Source organism: Bubalus kerabau, chromosome 8, assembly GCF_029407905.1.
Source record: "Bubalus kerabau isolate K-KA32 ecotype Philippines breed swamp buffalo chromosome 8, PCC_UOA_SB_1v2, whole genome shotgun sequence".
Taxonomy (NCBI): Eukaryota; Metazoa; Chordata; class Mammalia; order Artiodactyla; family Bovidae; genus Bubalus; species Bubalus kerabau.
In genome coordinates, this window is record NC_073631.1 from 102,034,602 (window position 1) to 102,049,294 (window position 14,693).

A 14,693-nucleotide genomic window follows, 5' to 3' on the forward strand; every position below is an offset into this window, starting at 1 on the left:
ATAAACAACTCTAAATTCAGATGGAACCACAAAAGGCCACAAATAGTCATATCAGTCTTGAGAAAGCAGAACAAAGCTGGAGACATCACACATTCTGATTTCAAAATATATTACCAAAAAACTACAGTAACAAAAACAGTATGTCACTGGCATAAGGACACAAATATAGGCCTATGGAACAGAACTGTTGTTTAGTCACTAAGTCATGTCCAACTCTTTGCGACCCCATGGACTATAGCCTGTCAGGCTCTTCTGTCCATGGGATTTCCCAGGCAAGAATACTGGAGTGGATTGCCATTTCCTTCCTCCAGGGGATCTTCCCCACCCAGGGATCAAACTTGGGTCTCCGGCATTGGCAGGCAGATTCAGACTCCAGAAATAAATCCATGCATATATGCCAACTGATATTTAACAAGAGTACCAAAAATCCACAATGGGGGAGAGATAGTCTGTTTAAAAATGTTGAGAAAATTGGATGTCAACATGCAAAGGAATGAAATTGGGACTTTATCTTATAAAAAATCAACTTAAAACAGACTAAAGACGAACTTAAGGTCTGAAACTGTAAAACTGCTAGAAAAAAAACAAGGGGGAAGCTTCATGACATTGTTCTTGGCAGTGATATCATGGGTATGACAGGAAAAACACAGGCAACAAAAGCAAAAAGAAACAAATGGAAATATACATCAAACTAAAAAGCTTCTGCACACAAAGGAAATAATCAAAATCGTGAAAAGGCAGTTTGTGGAATGAGGAAAAATATTTGCAAAACATATTTGATAAGGGTTAATCCCTTGTGGCTCAACTGGTAAAGAACCTGCCTGCAATGTGGGAGACCTGGGTTTGATCCCTGGTTTGGGAAAGAGGCTACCCACTCCAGTATTCTGGCCTGGAGAATTCCATGCAAAGATTAGGACACAACTGAGCGACTTTCACATCACAAAATCTCTAAAATATGTAAGAATTTCTGTAGCTCAATAAGAGAATAATAACCAGACTAAAAGGTGGGCTACGAATTTAAATAGACATACGAATGAACAATAAGTATATTTACTGACTTTTTATGTGAACTGTTTGATAAAAATACTTGGCCCATTTTGTTGTTGGTTGTACTTTTCCTTTTCTTCTTGGTCTGTAAATGCTACCTACATATTCAGGAGGTTGGCTTGCTGCTGCTGCTGCTGCTAAGTCGCTTCAGTTGTGTTCAACTCTGCGACCCCATAGACGGCAGCCCGCCAGGCTCCTACATCCAGGCAAGAATACTGGAATGGGTTGGCTTACTCTGTCATAGACCTGGCATTCTTTTCTTCTTAGTTTGTTACTTTATCATTCAGAAATTTTTAGTTTTTATATAATCAGTATGTCTACTGTTTTTCTATGACTTCTGGGTTTTGAAATTTTCATGTCTCTCTTAACACTTTTTTTGGTTGTTTTTTCACAGAGTGCCAGGCTAGGATCCCTGTGTTATACAGCAACTTCTTACCAGCTATCTGGGAAAGATTGAAGGCAGGAAAAGGGGATGACAGAGGATGAGATGGTTGGTTGGCATCACTGACTCAATGCACATGAGTTTGAATAAGGTCCAGGAGTTGGCGATGGACAGGGAAGCCTGGCTTGCTGTAATCCATGGGGTCGCAAAGAGTTGGACACAACTGAGCAACTGAACTGAACTTAACTGAATGGCTAGTACATTTCAAAAGCAATTCAGATTAATAGTCAGTGGGATCTGGTTGTTATGGTTGCTGAGGTAATGGTTTGTTAGGATGGTGATAATGTGATGGGATTTATTAGTACAGGAAGGGTATAAACCAACATTTTAGGGATGGGCCTAATGGCTCATTTAGCTGACTTTCCTATAGAATATGGTATTATGTGGTAGCAGAAAGAATTGTGAATTCTTAAGGGTAGGTTCAATTCCTATGATTCTAAAGGTAAGAGAATTTAAACCTCTATTTACTCTATCAAAGTGACTTTTATCAGACATACTTCTTATGTTTATGGAGGGATGCTTGGTATTGTAGAAGCCTGCTATTCTAATGGGTAATGAGACATGTCATATGATTTGGACTAGTGTTAGATGGCATCACGAACTCAGTGGATATCAGTTAGAGCAAATTCTGGGAGATATTGAAGGACAGGGAAGCCTGTTGTGCTGCAGTTCATGGGTTTGCAAAGAACTGGATACAACTTAGCAAGTGAACAACAACAAGTGTTAGCAGTATGAAATTTTTTTTCCAGATTCATAGGAAAAGATTGTTAGTGATAGTGTTCCGATAATGAAGTTGGTTGTGTATAGATCTGGTATATAGGGCTATGGAGTGCTCCTAGCAACAGGATTATTGTGAAAATGTTTATTTTGATAATGTCTGCTTAAGAAAAATACAACAAATGTACCTGCTGCATATTCTACTTTGAAACCTGATACAAGTTCAGAGTTTTCTGTTAAGTCAAAAAAAAAAAGCTCAGTTTCTGCTAGAGTAGAACTAAATCATATAGCTAGGGGTCATGATAGGAAGATTATTTGTAAATGTTGTTGTGTTGTGATGAGGGTTTTAAGGGTGAAAGATCTATTTATTAAGAGAACCTATAAAAGAATAATTTGGAGAAGGCAGTGGCACCCCACTCCAGTACTCTTGCCTGGAAAATCCCATGGATGGAGGAGCCTGGAAGGCTGCAGTCCAAGGGCTCCCTGAGGGTCGGACACGACTGAGTGACTTCACTTTCACTTTTCACTTTCATGCATCGGAGAAGGAAATGGCAACCCACTCCAGTGTTCTTGCCTGGAGAATCGCAGGGATGGGGGAGCCTGGTGGGCTGCTGTCTCTGGGGTCGCACAGAGTCGGACACGACTGAAGTGACTTAGCAGCATAAAAGAATAATTACTAGTGTTACTTGATATTAAATTGTGCTGCTGCTCATCAGGCTCCGATTAGTAAGTATTTTGAGTTGGAAGCCCATCCAGCTCATAAGGTGGAGTTTACAGCTAGGCTTGTTATAACTGTAAATAATACTCCTAGACTTATATTAATGAGGGGGTAGGGTATAGCTAGGGAGATTCACATGATTAAGATTAGAGTTAGGGCTAGGATTGGTACAAATGGTGAATATGGAAATGGAGGGTGCAGCCGGTCATAGTGGTTCCTTAATGAATAAAATGACTGTTCAGCAGTGGGTTGTAATAGACCATATGGTCCTGTGATATTTGACTCTTTTTAGTTGCATATAACCTAAAATTTTTCATTCAATTAATGTTAGGAATGCTGTGACTGAAAGAAGAGGATAACAAGTATTAAGATATTAATTATAAACATTTTGTTAGGGAGAAGATTTGAATCTCTGGCTTTAAGCTTTATGCAATTTCTGGGTTCTGCCACCTTAACAAACCCTGGTCTTGGGTAGATGTTTTGTATCTGTTAAGTTGAGACTGTGTCATTAACTAGTTTTAACATAGTTTTTAAAGTAGACCTTATTTCTCTTGTTCTTTCATACTGGAAAGTGAAGTCGCTCAGTCGTGCCCGACTCTTAGCGACCCCATGGACTACAGCCTACCAGGCTTCTCTGTCCATGGGATTTTCCAGGCAAGAGTATTGGAGTGGGGTGCCATTGCCTTCTTCTTCATACTGGAAGAAGTATATAATAGATAGAAACCAACCTGGATTACTTCAGTCTGAACTCAGAGATGACAGAGGATGAGATGGTTGGATGACCTCACTGACTCAGTGGACATGAGTTAGAGCAAGCTCTGGGAGTTGATGATGGACAGGGAAGCCTGGCATGCTGCAGTCCATGGGGTCACAAAGAGTTGGACACGACTGAGCGACTGAACTGAACTCAGATCGTGTAGGATTTCAGTTGTTGAACAAATGAACCTTTAATGGTGGTTATACCATTGGGGTGTCCTGATCCAACATCAAGGTTGTAAACCTAGTATTATTTATACTAATTATATCAAGCCTGGCTATAAACATCTAGGTTGATATGAACTCCAGAATAGGATTTTACTGTTATCCCTATGCTAACTTGTTCTGATGGTCAGTTTTTTGCATCAGTAAGTCATAATATGTTTTGACTGGTAAGTCTACACTTTAAACCCTTAGAGGCTTTTTTGTTCTCCAGGGTCACCCCAACCAAAATTGTCCACCTATATAAATTTTTGTTACCTCTCGGTGGTTTAGTTATTTTTGTTGTTGTTGATAAAGCTCCATAAGACCTTCTCATCTTGTTTTGTTATTCTTCTTTCTTCACAGGAAGGTCAGTTTCACTGATTGAAACTAAGAGACAGTAAAACCCTCGTGTGGCCATTCATACACATCCTTATTTAGAGAACAAATGATTATGCTACCTTGGCCTGGTCAGGATGTTAACGGTTGTCACTGGGCAGGCAGTGCCTCTAATACTGGTTATGCTAGAGGTGATGTTTGGTCAACAGGCAGGGTTTGTGTTTGCCAAGTTCCTTTTACTTTTTTAAAATCTTACCTTGGGTGCCTGCCTGTATTGGATTAAGAGTATATTTGATAAATAGTTTAATGTTGAGCTGTATTAATATTTCATTTCAGTTCAGTCGCTCAGTTGTGTCCGACTCTTTGAGACCCCATGAATTGCAGCACGCCAGGCCTCCCTGTCCATCACCATCTCCCGGAGTTCACTCACACTCACGTCCATTGAGTCGGTGATGCCATCCGGCCATCTCATCCTCTGTCGTCCCCTTTTCCTCCTGCCCCCAATCCCTCCCATCATCAGAGTCTTTTCCAATGAGTCGACTTTTCGCATGAGGTGGCCAAAGTACTGGAATTTCAGCTTTAACATCATTCCTTCCAAAGAAATCCCAGGGCTGATCTCCTTTAGAATGGACTGGTTGGATCTCCTTGCAGTCCAAGGGACTCTCAAGAGTCTTCTCCAACACCACAGTTCAAAAGCATCAATTCTTCAGTGCTCAGCTTTCTTCACAGTCCAACTCTCACATCCATACATGACTACTGGAAAAACCATAGCCTTGACTAGATGGACCTTTGTTGGCAAAATAATGTCTCTGCTTTTCAATATGCTATCTAGATTGGTCATAACTTTCTTCCAAGGAGTAAGCGTCTTTTAATTTCATGGCTGCAGTCACCATCTGCAGTGATTTTGGAGCCCAGAAAAATAAAGTCTGACACTGTTTCCACTGTTTCCCCATCTATTTCCCATGAAGTGATGGGACCAGATGCCATGATATTCATTTTCTGAATGTTGAACTTTAAACCAACTTTTTCACTCTGCTCTTTCACTTTCATCAAGAGGCTCTTTAGTTCCTCTTCACTTTCTGCCATAAGGGTGGTGTTATCTGCATATCTGAGGTTATTGATATTTCTCCCTGCAGTCTTCATTCCAGCTTGTGCTTCTTCCAGCCCAGTGTTTCTCATGGTGTACTCTGCATATAAGTTAAATAAGCAGGGTGACAATATACAGCCTTGACATACTCCTTTTCCTATTTGGAACCAGTCTGTTGTTCCATGTCCAGTTCTAACTGTTGCTTCCTGACGTGCATATGGTTTCTCAAGAGGCAGGTCAGGTGGTCTGGTATTCCCATCTCTTGAAGAATTTTCCACAGTTTATTGTGATCCACACAGTCAAAGGCTTTGGCATAGTCAATAAAGCAGAAATAGAAGTTTTTCTGGAACTCTCTTCCTTTTTCCATGATCCAGCAGATGTTGGCAATTTGATCTCTGGTTCCTCTGCCTTTTCTAAACCCAGCTTGAACATCTGGAAGTTCACGGTTCATGTATTGCTGAAGCCTGGCTTGGAGAATTTTGAGCATTACTTTACTAGCATGTGAGATGAGTGCAATTGTGTGGTGTTTGAGCATTCTTTGGCATTGCCTTTCTTTCTGATGTAAAGTTATGCAAGGAAAAATACTTCTTGTTACTCATATTAACATTGTTGCCTCTATTAGTTCATAGATTAGTCCAATATAAATCTAGGAGTTGATTTGCTTGTTACTGATTATTAACATAAAATTATTTGTGAGCTTTAGTACTTTCTTAATTGCCAGCTGTTTTTGAACCAACTATGGTGTTGCTTATTTTTACTCTCTAGATAAGTTTGTACCCATTTCGAAAAAGCTATACCATTTTAGACTAACATTTAAAAATACATTAAAACTTATAAAAGATTTTTAGTAATTTTAAAAGTTGAACTAAAATTCTTTTCCTGGACAACCAGCTGTCACCAGGCTTGTTAGAATCTTCTCACTACTTTGCTACATAGATGAGTTTGTTTTAATAAACTGTTCATAAGTAGCTCATCTGGTTTTGGGATATTTAAGTTCTCTTTGTTAATGCTTGCCAGTTAAATCATTATGTGAAAGGTACAAGGGGTAAACTTTGTTTTTTTGTTACTTTTTAGGCTTCTTTCATCACTCCCTATTTTCTCTATAGTGCCAGAAGATATTAAGTTTCTATCTCCTACACTTTGAATGTTGAATGAATATTTTAGTTTGCTTATACTAGTAGAATAGAGAAGGGTATTAGGCTAGATTTAATTCAGAGTCTTCATAAATTATGAAATGGCCTAGGTGTAAACTGGGTGCATTATTTAAACTATGCTTTGATTTATTCAAGCACACTTTCCAGTATGCTTTGTTATGCCTTGTCTCCTCTCATATAATTAGTATTTGCTATTAGATTATAGGAAATTATTACAATACTTGAGGAGGGTGATGGTTGGTGTGTGCATGCTTCATGGCCTTATTCAGTTTAAGTACTCTATTCTTAATTTACTATTAAATCCTCCTTTGGTTTTTTGCTTTCATTAAAAAATGTTCGTTTGGTGAACATAAATTCTCAAAGTAGAAAATGTAGCTCATTTTTTCCAATTCTGTAAGTTACACCTTGGCCTAATGTTTTTATGTATAACAGTTATGCTTGCTTTAGCTCCTTTTTAGGGTTTGCTAAAGATAGTGGTATATAGTCTGCATTAGCAAGGGTTGGTGAGGTTTGTTGGGCTTTATTGGTTATAGAACAGGCTCTTTTAGAGGAGTAAGAAGCGCCACCAAGTCATTTGAGTTTTGAGCTGCTGCTAGTAGTACTCTAGCATATAATTTTGTTCCTGTGTTATTTGGGTTTAGGACTAAGCATAGTGGGGTATCTAATCCCAATTTGGGTCTTAGCTGTTGTGTAATCACGAAATAATAAAGTCACTTTCGTATTCTCTTTTTATTTTAGTTACAGCTTTTTATGGCTTAATTAAAACTGTATTTTATATTACTCTTTAATATGCTTTACACCATATTTTTGTTAATTTTGGTTAATCATTATGACCACAGTGGCTGGTATGAGATTTACCAGCCCTGTTAGTATAACTTAGTTGAACTTTTGTTTCTAGCTTAATTTTTATCACTGCTGCTTCCTATAGGGGTGTGGTTAAACAGGCTGTTATGAGCTACTAATGTTAGTGTGCTTGATGCCTGCATTGTGTAATTTTATTAAAACTAATAGAAAGACTAGGACCAAACCTGTATGTTTATAGAGTTAGAGAACTCATCTCGGCAATTTCAGTGCCTTGCTTTCAGGCTTTAAGCTATATTAACCTGTTGTAATATACGGAAATAACATGTATATTGTTTTTTATGTGATTTATGTTAGATTTAGTGTTAAAGTTTTGACTAAAATGGTTGTCTAGGGATCTAGGAGATGTCTGTCTATATAAATGGCGAATATCTAAGTAGTTTATTGATACAATTGGGGTTTATTTTCTTGTTCTGTCTAATCTCAGTGGACATGAGTTTGAGCAAATTCTAGGAGATAGTGAAGGACAGGGAAGCCTGGTATGCTACTGTCCACGGGGTTGCAAAGAGTTGGACACGACTGAGTGACTGAACAACAGCAACAATCTTGGGTATTAAGTTGTCTTTGTTACTGGGTAGATGGCCAAGTTCTATGTATTTATATATTTTTGCCTTGTTTGGGGGATTTGGCAGGGCATTATGGGCATATAGAGCATGGGATTTAGTGGGGTGTAAGGGGGGCTTTGTTAAACAGATCCATTACCTATTCACACATTCATATGTGTGTATGTGTATGTGCATGTATGTATATGTTTGTCTGCAATTATCTTTATGTCCTGTAACCACTGACTGAATAATACCTTATGGTTGATGATACTGGTAAATAATATTCAATTAAAGTCCAGCTACAGTTTTTTTTTTTTTTTTTTTTTTTTTTTTTACTGTGTCAAGGCCACAGAAAGCCACAGCTGAGTCATATCTTCCCTTAAAAGTTCAGTCAGTTCAGTTCAGTTCAGTTGCTCGGTCGTGTCCGACTCTTTGCGACCCCATGAAGCACAGCACGCCAGGCCTCCCTGTCCATCACCAACTCCCAGAGTTCACTCAGACTCACATTCATCAAGTCAGTGATGCCATCCAGCCATCTCATCCTCTGTCGTCCCCTTCTCCTCCTGCCCCAAATTCCTCCCAGCATCAGAGTCTTTTCCAATGAGTCAACTCTTCGCATGAGGTGGCCAAAGTACTGGAGTTTCAGCTTTAGCATCATGCCTTCCAAAGAAATCTCAGGGCTGATCTCCTTTAGAATGGACTAGTTGGATCTCCTTGCAGTCCAAGGGACTCTCAAGAGTCTTCTCCAACACCACAGTTCAAAAGCATCAATTCTTCGGTGCTCAGCTTTCTTCACAGTCCAACTCTCACAGCCATACATGACCACTGGAAAAACCATAGCCTTGACTAGATGGACCTTTGTTGACAAAGTAATGTCTCTGCTTTTCAATATGCTATCTAGATTGGTCATAACTTTCTTCCAAGGAGTAAGCATCTTTTAATTTCCTGGCTGCAGTCACCATCTGCGTTGATTTTGGAGCCCCCCAAAATAAAGTCTGACACTGTTTCCACTGTTTCCCCATCTATTTCCCATGAAGTGATGGGACCAGATGCCATGATCTTTGTTTTCTGAATGTTGAGTTTTAAGCCAACTTTTTCACTCTCCTCTTTCACCTTCATCAAGACGCTTTTTAGTTCCTCTTCATTTTCTGCCATAAGGGTGGTGTTATCTGCATATCTGAGGTTATTGATATTTCTCCCCGCAATCTTGATTCCAGCTTGTGCTTCTTCCAGCCCAGAATTTCTCATGATGTACTCTGCATATAAGTTAAATAAGCAGGGTGACAATATACAGCCTTGATGTACTCCTGGGTCCTGAAGTAAGACCCAGGTGCCTGATGAAGTTAATAGAAACCCATAAGTTATGGACCTGGAGCAAGAAGAGGGACATCTTATTCCATTTATTTCAGAGTAAGTTGTAGCCATTCTTACATTTCACCTCTAAAGTTCAGTCTTTGTGATTCTTTTTTTATTTTGAGCTAAATTTTACATTCAATGAAATATACAAACCTAAGTATATCTGTCTGTGAATTTTAACAAATGCATACATCTGTGTAATCCAAACCCCTACCACAGTATACAACAATGTCATTGCAATCACTTGGAGAATTTAAATACTTAGGTTTGAATTTAACAAAACACCTTTAAGACTTGTATGCTTAAAACTACACAATGCTAATGAAAGGCATCAAAGAAGATGTCAATAAATCTCAAGAAATACACCATGATCATTGATTGGAAAACCCAATCTAGTAAAGGTGTCAGTTCGTCCCAAATTAATATACAGTTTCCAGGCAATTCCTGACAAGACTTTTTGAAGATATAGACAGATTTATATGGAAAGGTAAAAAAACTACAATAGTTAAAATAATTTGAAAGGAAGCATAAAGTGGGAACAATCAGCTTACCCTATTTCAAGACCTTTTATGTAGCTACAGTGGTCACAGCCTTGTGGTATTAGTGAAGGGATATATGTATAGAAAGATTAGTGAAACAGAACAGAGACTAGATGCTTTTCCCTATAAGATCAAAGACAAGACAAGGATATCTGCTTTTGCCATTTATATACACATATATGCAGTGTGACTAAGTTTGATCCTTACCTCACACCGTATAAAAAAAATTAATTCAAAATGGATGAGGAACTAAATGTAAGAGCCAAAACTATTAAGCTTTTAGAAAAAAAAAAAACATAGAGCTAAATCTTTATGATCTTGGATTTGGCAGTGGATTCTTAGTTAGAAGATGAAAAGTATAAGCCACAGAAACAAGAAAAATGAATAAACTGGATTTTATCAAAACTTAAAACTTTCATTCTACAAAGGAAACTATCAAAAACAAAAAAGTACCTAAAGAATGGAAGAAAATATTTGCAAACAATTATATCTGATAAAGGACTTGTAAAGAACATACAGAACTCTCATAACTCACAGTAAAAGACAACCCAGTTTAAAAGTGGCAAGGGATCTGAACAGACATTTCTCTAAAGAAGAACACATGGCCACTAAACACATGAAAAGATATTCATCATCTTTAGTGACTTCAGTTCAGTTCAGTTTAGTCGCTCAGTCATGTTCGACTCTTTGAGACCCCATGAACTGCTGCACGCCAGGCCTCCCTGTCCATCACCAACTCCCAGAGTTCACTCAAACTCATGCCCATCGAGTCGGTGATGCCATCCAGCCGTCTCATCCTCTGTCGTCCCCTTCTCCTCCTGCCCCCAATCCCTCCCAGCATCAGAATCTTTTCCAATGAGTCAGCTCTTCGCATGAGGTGGCCAAAGTACTGGAGTTTCAGCTTTAGCATCAGTCCTTCCAAAGAACGCCCAGGACTGATCTCCTTTAGAATGGACTGGTTGGATCTTCTTGCAGTCCAACGGACTCTGAAGAGTCATCTCCAACACCACAGTTCAAAAGCATCAATTCTTCGGCACTCAGCTTTTTCACAGTCCAACTCTCACAGCCGTACATGACCACTGGAAAAACCATAGCCTTGACTAGATGGACCTTTGTTGGCAAAGTAATGTCTCTGCTTTTCAATATGCTATCTAGGTTTGTCATAACTTTTCTTCCAAGGAGTAGGCGTCTTTTAATTTCATGGCTGCAATCACCATCTGCATGATTTTGGAGCCCAGAAAAATAAAGTCTGACACTGTTTCCACTGTTTCCCCATCTATTTCCCATGAAGTGATGGGACCAGATGCCATGATCTTTGTTTTCTGAATGTTGAGCTTTAAGCCAACTTTTTCACTCTCCTCTTCCACTTTCATCAAGAGGCTCTTTAGTTCCTCTTCACTTTCTGCCATAAGGGTGGTGTTATCTGCATATCTGAGGTTATTGATATTTCTCCCAGCAATCTTGATTCCAGCTTGTGCTTCTTCCAGCCCAGTGTTTCTCATGGTGTACTCTGCATATAAGTTAAATAAGCAGGGTGACAATATACAGCCTTGACATACTCCTTTTCCTATTTGGAACCAGTCTGTTGTTCCATGTCCAGTTCTAACTGTTGCTTCCTGACCTGCATATAGGTTTCTCAAGGGGCAGATCAGATGGTCTGGTATTCCCATCTCTTGAAGAATTTTCCACAGTTTATTGTGATCCACACAGTCAAAGGCTTTGGCATAGTCAATAAAGCAGAAATAGAAGTTTTTCTGGAACTCTCTTCCTTTTTCCATGATCCAGCAGATGTTGGCAATTTGATCTCTGGTTCCTCTGCCTTTTCTAAACCCAGCTTGAACATCTGGAAGTTCACGGTTCATGTATTGCTGAAGCCTGGCTTGGAGAATTTTGAGCATTACTTTACTAGCATGTGAGATGAATGCAATTGTGCGGTAGTTTGAGCATTCTGTGGCATTGCCTTTCTTTGGGATTGGAATGAAAACTGACCTTTTCCAGTCCTGTGGCCACTGCTGAGTTTTCCAAATTTGCTGACATATTGAGTGCAGCACTTTCACAGCATCATCTTTCAGGATTTGAAATAGCTCAACTGGAATTCCATCACCTACACTAGCTTTGTTTGTAGTAATGCTTCTAAGGCCCACTTGACTTCACATTCCAGGATGTCTGGCTCTAGGTGAGTGATCACACCATTGTGATTATCTTGGTCATGAGGATATTTTTTGTACAGTTCTTCTATATATTCTTGCTACCTCTTCTTAATATCTTTGCTTCTGTTAGTCACTAGGGCAGTGCAAATTAATATTACAATGAGATACCATTTTACAGTCACTAGGCTGACTAAAATAAAAAACCAGATGACAAAGTTGATGAGAAATCAGAACCCTCAAATCTTACAGCTACTTTGGGAGAGTTTGGTACTTCTCTCCAATGTGTATCGGGGTTCCCATCTGACCCAGCAGTTCCACTCCTGTAATATACCTAAGAGAAATGAAAACATGTCCAAAAAAAAGTACATGAGTGTTAATATGCCAATATGACTCGTAATAGCCCAAAGTGGAAACAACCCAAATGTCCATCAGTGGATGAATGGATAAACAAAGTGTGGTATATCCACATGGACTATTAATTGTACATAAAAAGAAAGGAAGTGCTGATACATGCTGCAACATGGATTTACCTTGAAAACATTTAGAAGCCAGACGCAAAAGGACAAACATTGTTTGATTCCATTTATCTGAAATGTCCAGAATAGGCAAATATATACTGGAAGTAGATTAATGGTTGCTTAGAGGCTTGAAGGCTAGGGGATTGGAGAGTGATAGCCGAAGCATACAGTGTTTTTTGGAAAGTGATCAAATGGACACCTGATTTATAATAAAAGTGAAACTTCAGAAGAATAATTAAAAGATAGTCTTTTCAATGAATAGTCCTAGAATAACTGGATTTTAGTATTTAAAAAGTAAAAACCCACTCCACTCCTACTCTATACAGAAATAAAGTGCAGGTTGGTTGTCGATGTAAATGTACAACTACATTTAAAAACAACAAAACTTCCAGAAAATAATACAGGATAATATCTTCATGATACTAAAATTGGGAAAGAATAAAATGGAATATATTCTATTAATGGAACATATTAATAAAAAGGAATAAAACGCTAACCGTAAGGGAAAAGTTTGAAAATTTTGACTATAGCAAAGTCAAGAACTTCAGTACATTATTTTAAAAAACCAAGGCAAGTTATAGATTGGGATTATATACTTACAGTCTGCAATATATACCTGTCAAAGAGGTCACATCTAGAATATACAAAAGCCCTTCTATAAATAATAAGGAAAAGACAACCCAGTTGGAAAACAGGCAAGAGATTTGAACAGGCACTTTATTAAAAAGGATATCCAAACAGCCAGTAAACATATCCCTGAACCTTACTGTGAAGTGATGTCTCATTGTGGTTTTAATGTGCATTTCCGATTATTAACAAGGCTGAGTATACTATTTCTTAGAAATCATGAGAGACCAGGTTTTAACTTGTACTAAACATTGGTGAGAATGTGGAGCAGCTACAGCCTTCATAGCCTGCTAGTGGGTATGTAAGTTGGTATAACTACTTTGGATTACAGCTTTGTATTATCTACTAAAATTGAAACTACACATGCCCTACGATCTAGAATCCTTACTCCCAGGTATATATCCAAGAGAAATGTGGGCACATATGCTCGCTGTTTGTAGCACTGTTGTTCATAATACCCCAAACCAACAGAGCACCAATGTCCATTACAAGTAGAAGCTGATAAATTAATTATAATATTTTTATAGTTACATATTATATAGCAATGAAAATGAACAAATTACAGTCACATACCATGACTGATTTCAAAATATATGTTTAAAAGCACAGAAGTATATATACTATGTAGTTCAGTTTATGTAAAGTTCAAAAGTAGGCAAAACAAAACTAATAGTTTCATGTGTATATTTGTGTAAATATAAACTATATATTATATATAGGTATATATGTGAATACTTAAGTTGAAAATTATAAAGGAAAATAGGAAGTGATTACACTGGAAGGCTAATGGTTACCTTTAAAGGTAGTGATTAGAAGGGGACATGAGTGGGGCACCTGTGATACCTGCAATATAGTATTTCTTGACCGGAGTGGTATCTGCTTTGTGATAAATCACTGAGGTATATTTTTGTTTCTGTACTTTTCATAAGTATAATTCCTAATAAACAATTTGTTTAAAAATTTGGTTTGTTTCTGGTCATGTGAGCTATGGATAGAAGTATGTTTTGGTAGATTTGAAAAGTGAGCACAAATAATTGGCAAAAAAAGATAAATACATCAGTGCAACAGAATAGAATCCAGAAAGAGAGCAAATGATTTTTGACAGAGGCACCAAAACCATCCAGTGGGAATAAGGGAAAATTCTTTTCAGTAATTTGTGCTGTAATGACTTGGGATCCATGTAGAAAACAATAAACCTTAACCTCTATCTCGCTTAATACACAAAAAATTGATTCAAAATAGATTGTAGACCTAAACATAAAAGTTGACATGTTAAAGTCCTAAAAGAAAACCAGACAGTATCTTCATAACCATAGAATAAGGCAACAATACTATAGGGAGACTCCAGAAAGAAAAAGGAAACAATGAAAATATTAATAAACTTGACTTCATTGATATTAAAAATTCTCATCAAAAGACACAGTTAATAAAATGAAAAGGCAAGCCACAGTCTATTAAAAAACATTCCCAACGTATATCTGACAAAGGACTTATATACAGAATATATGAAGAATTATTACAAATCAATATTAAAAAGAAAAAAACTTAAAAATGAGCAAAACACTTGAGCAAACTTTGCTTAAAGCAAGACATATAATGGCTAAGGAACATATGGGAAAATGTTCAACATAGGAAA

The 14,693-nt window shown here is 37.8% G+C and overlaps 1 protein-coding gene across 1 annotated transcript in view; it reads left to right on the plus strand.

Annotated features, from left to right (window-relative positions):
• The window catches only part of AGBL3 (AGBL carboxypeptidase 3), a 113,406-nt gene that overhangs the window by 18,305 nt on the left and 80,408 nt on the right, over nt 1-14,693 (plus strand). The gene's annotated exons all lie outside the window — the stretch shown is intronic.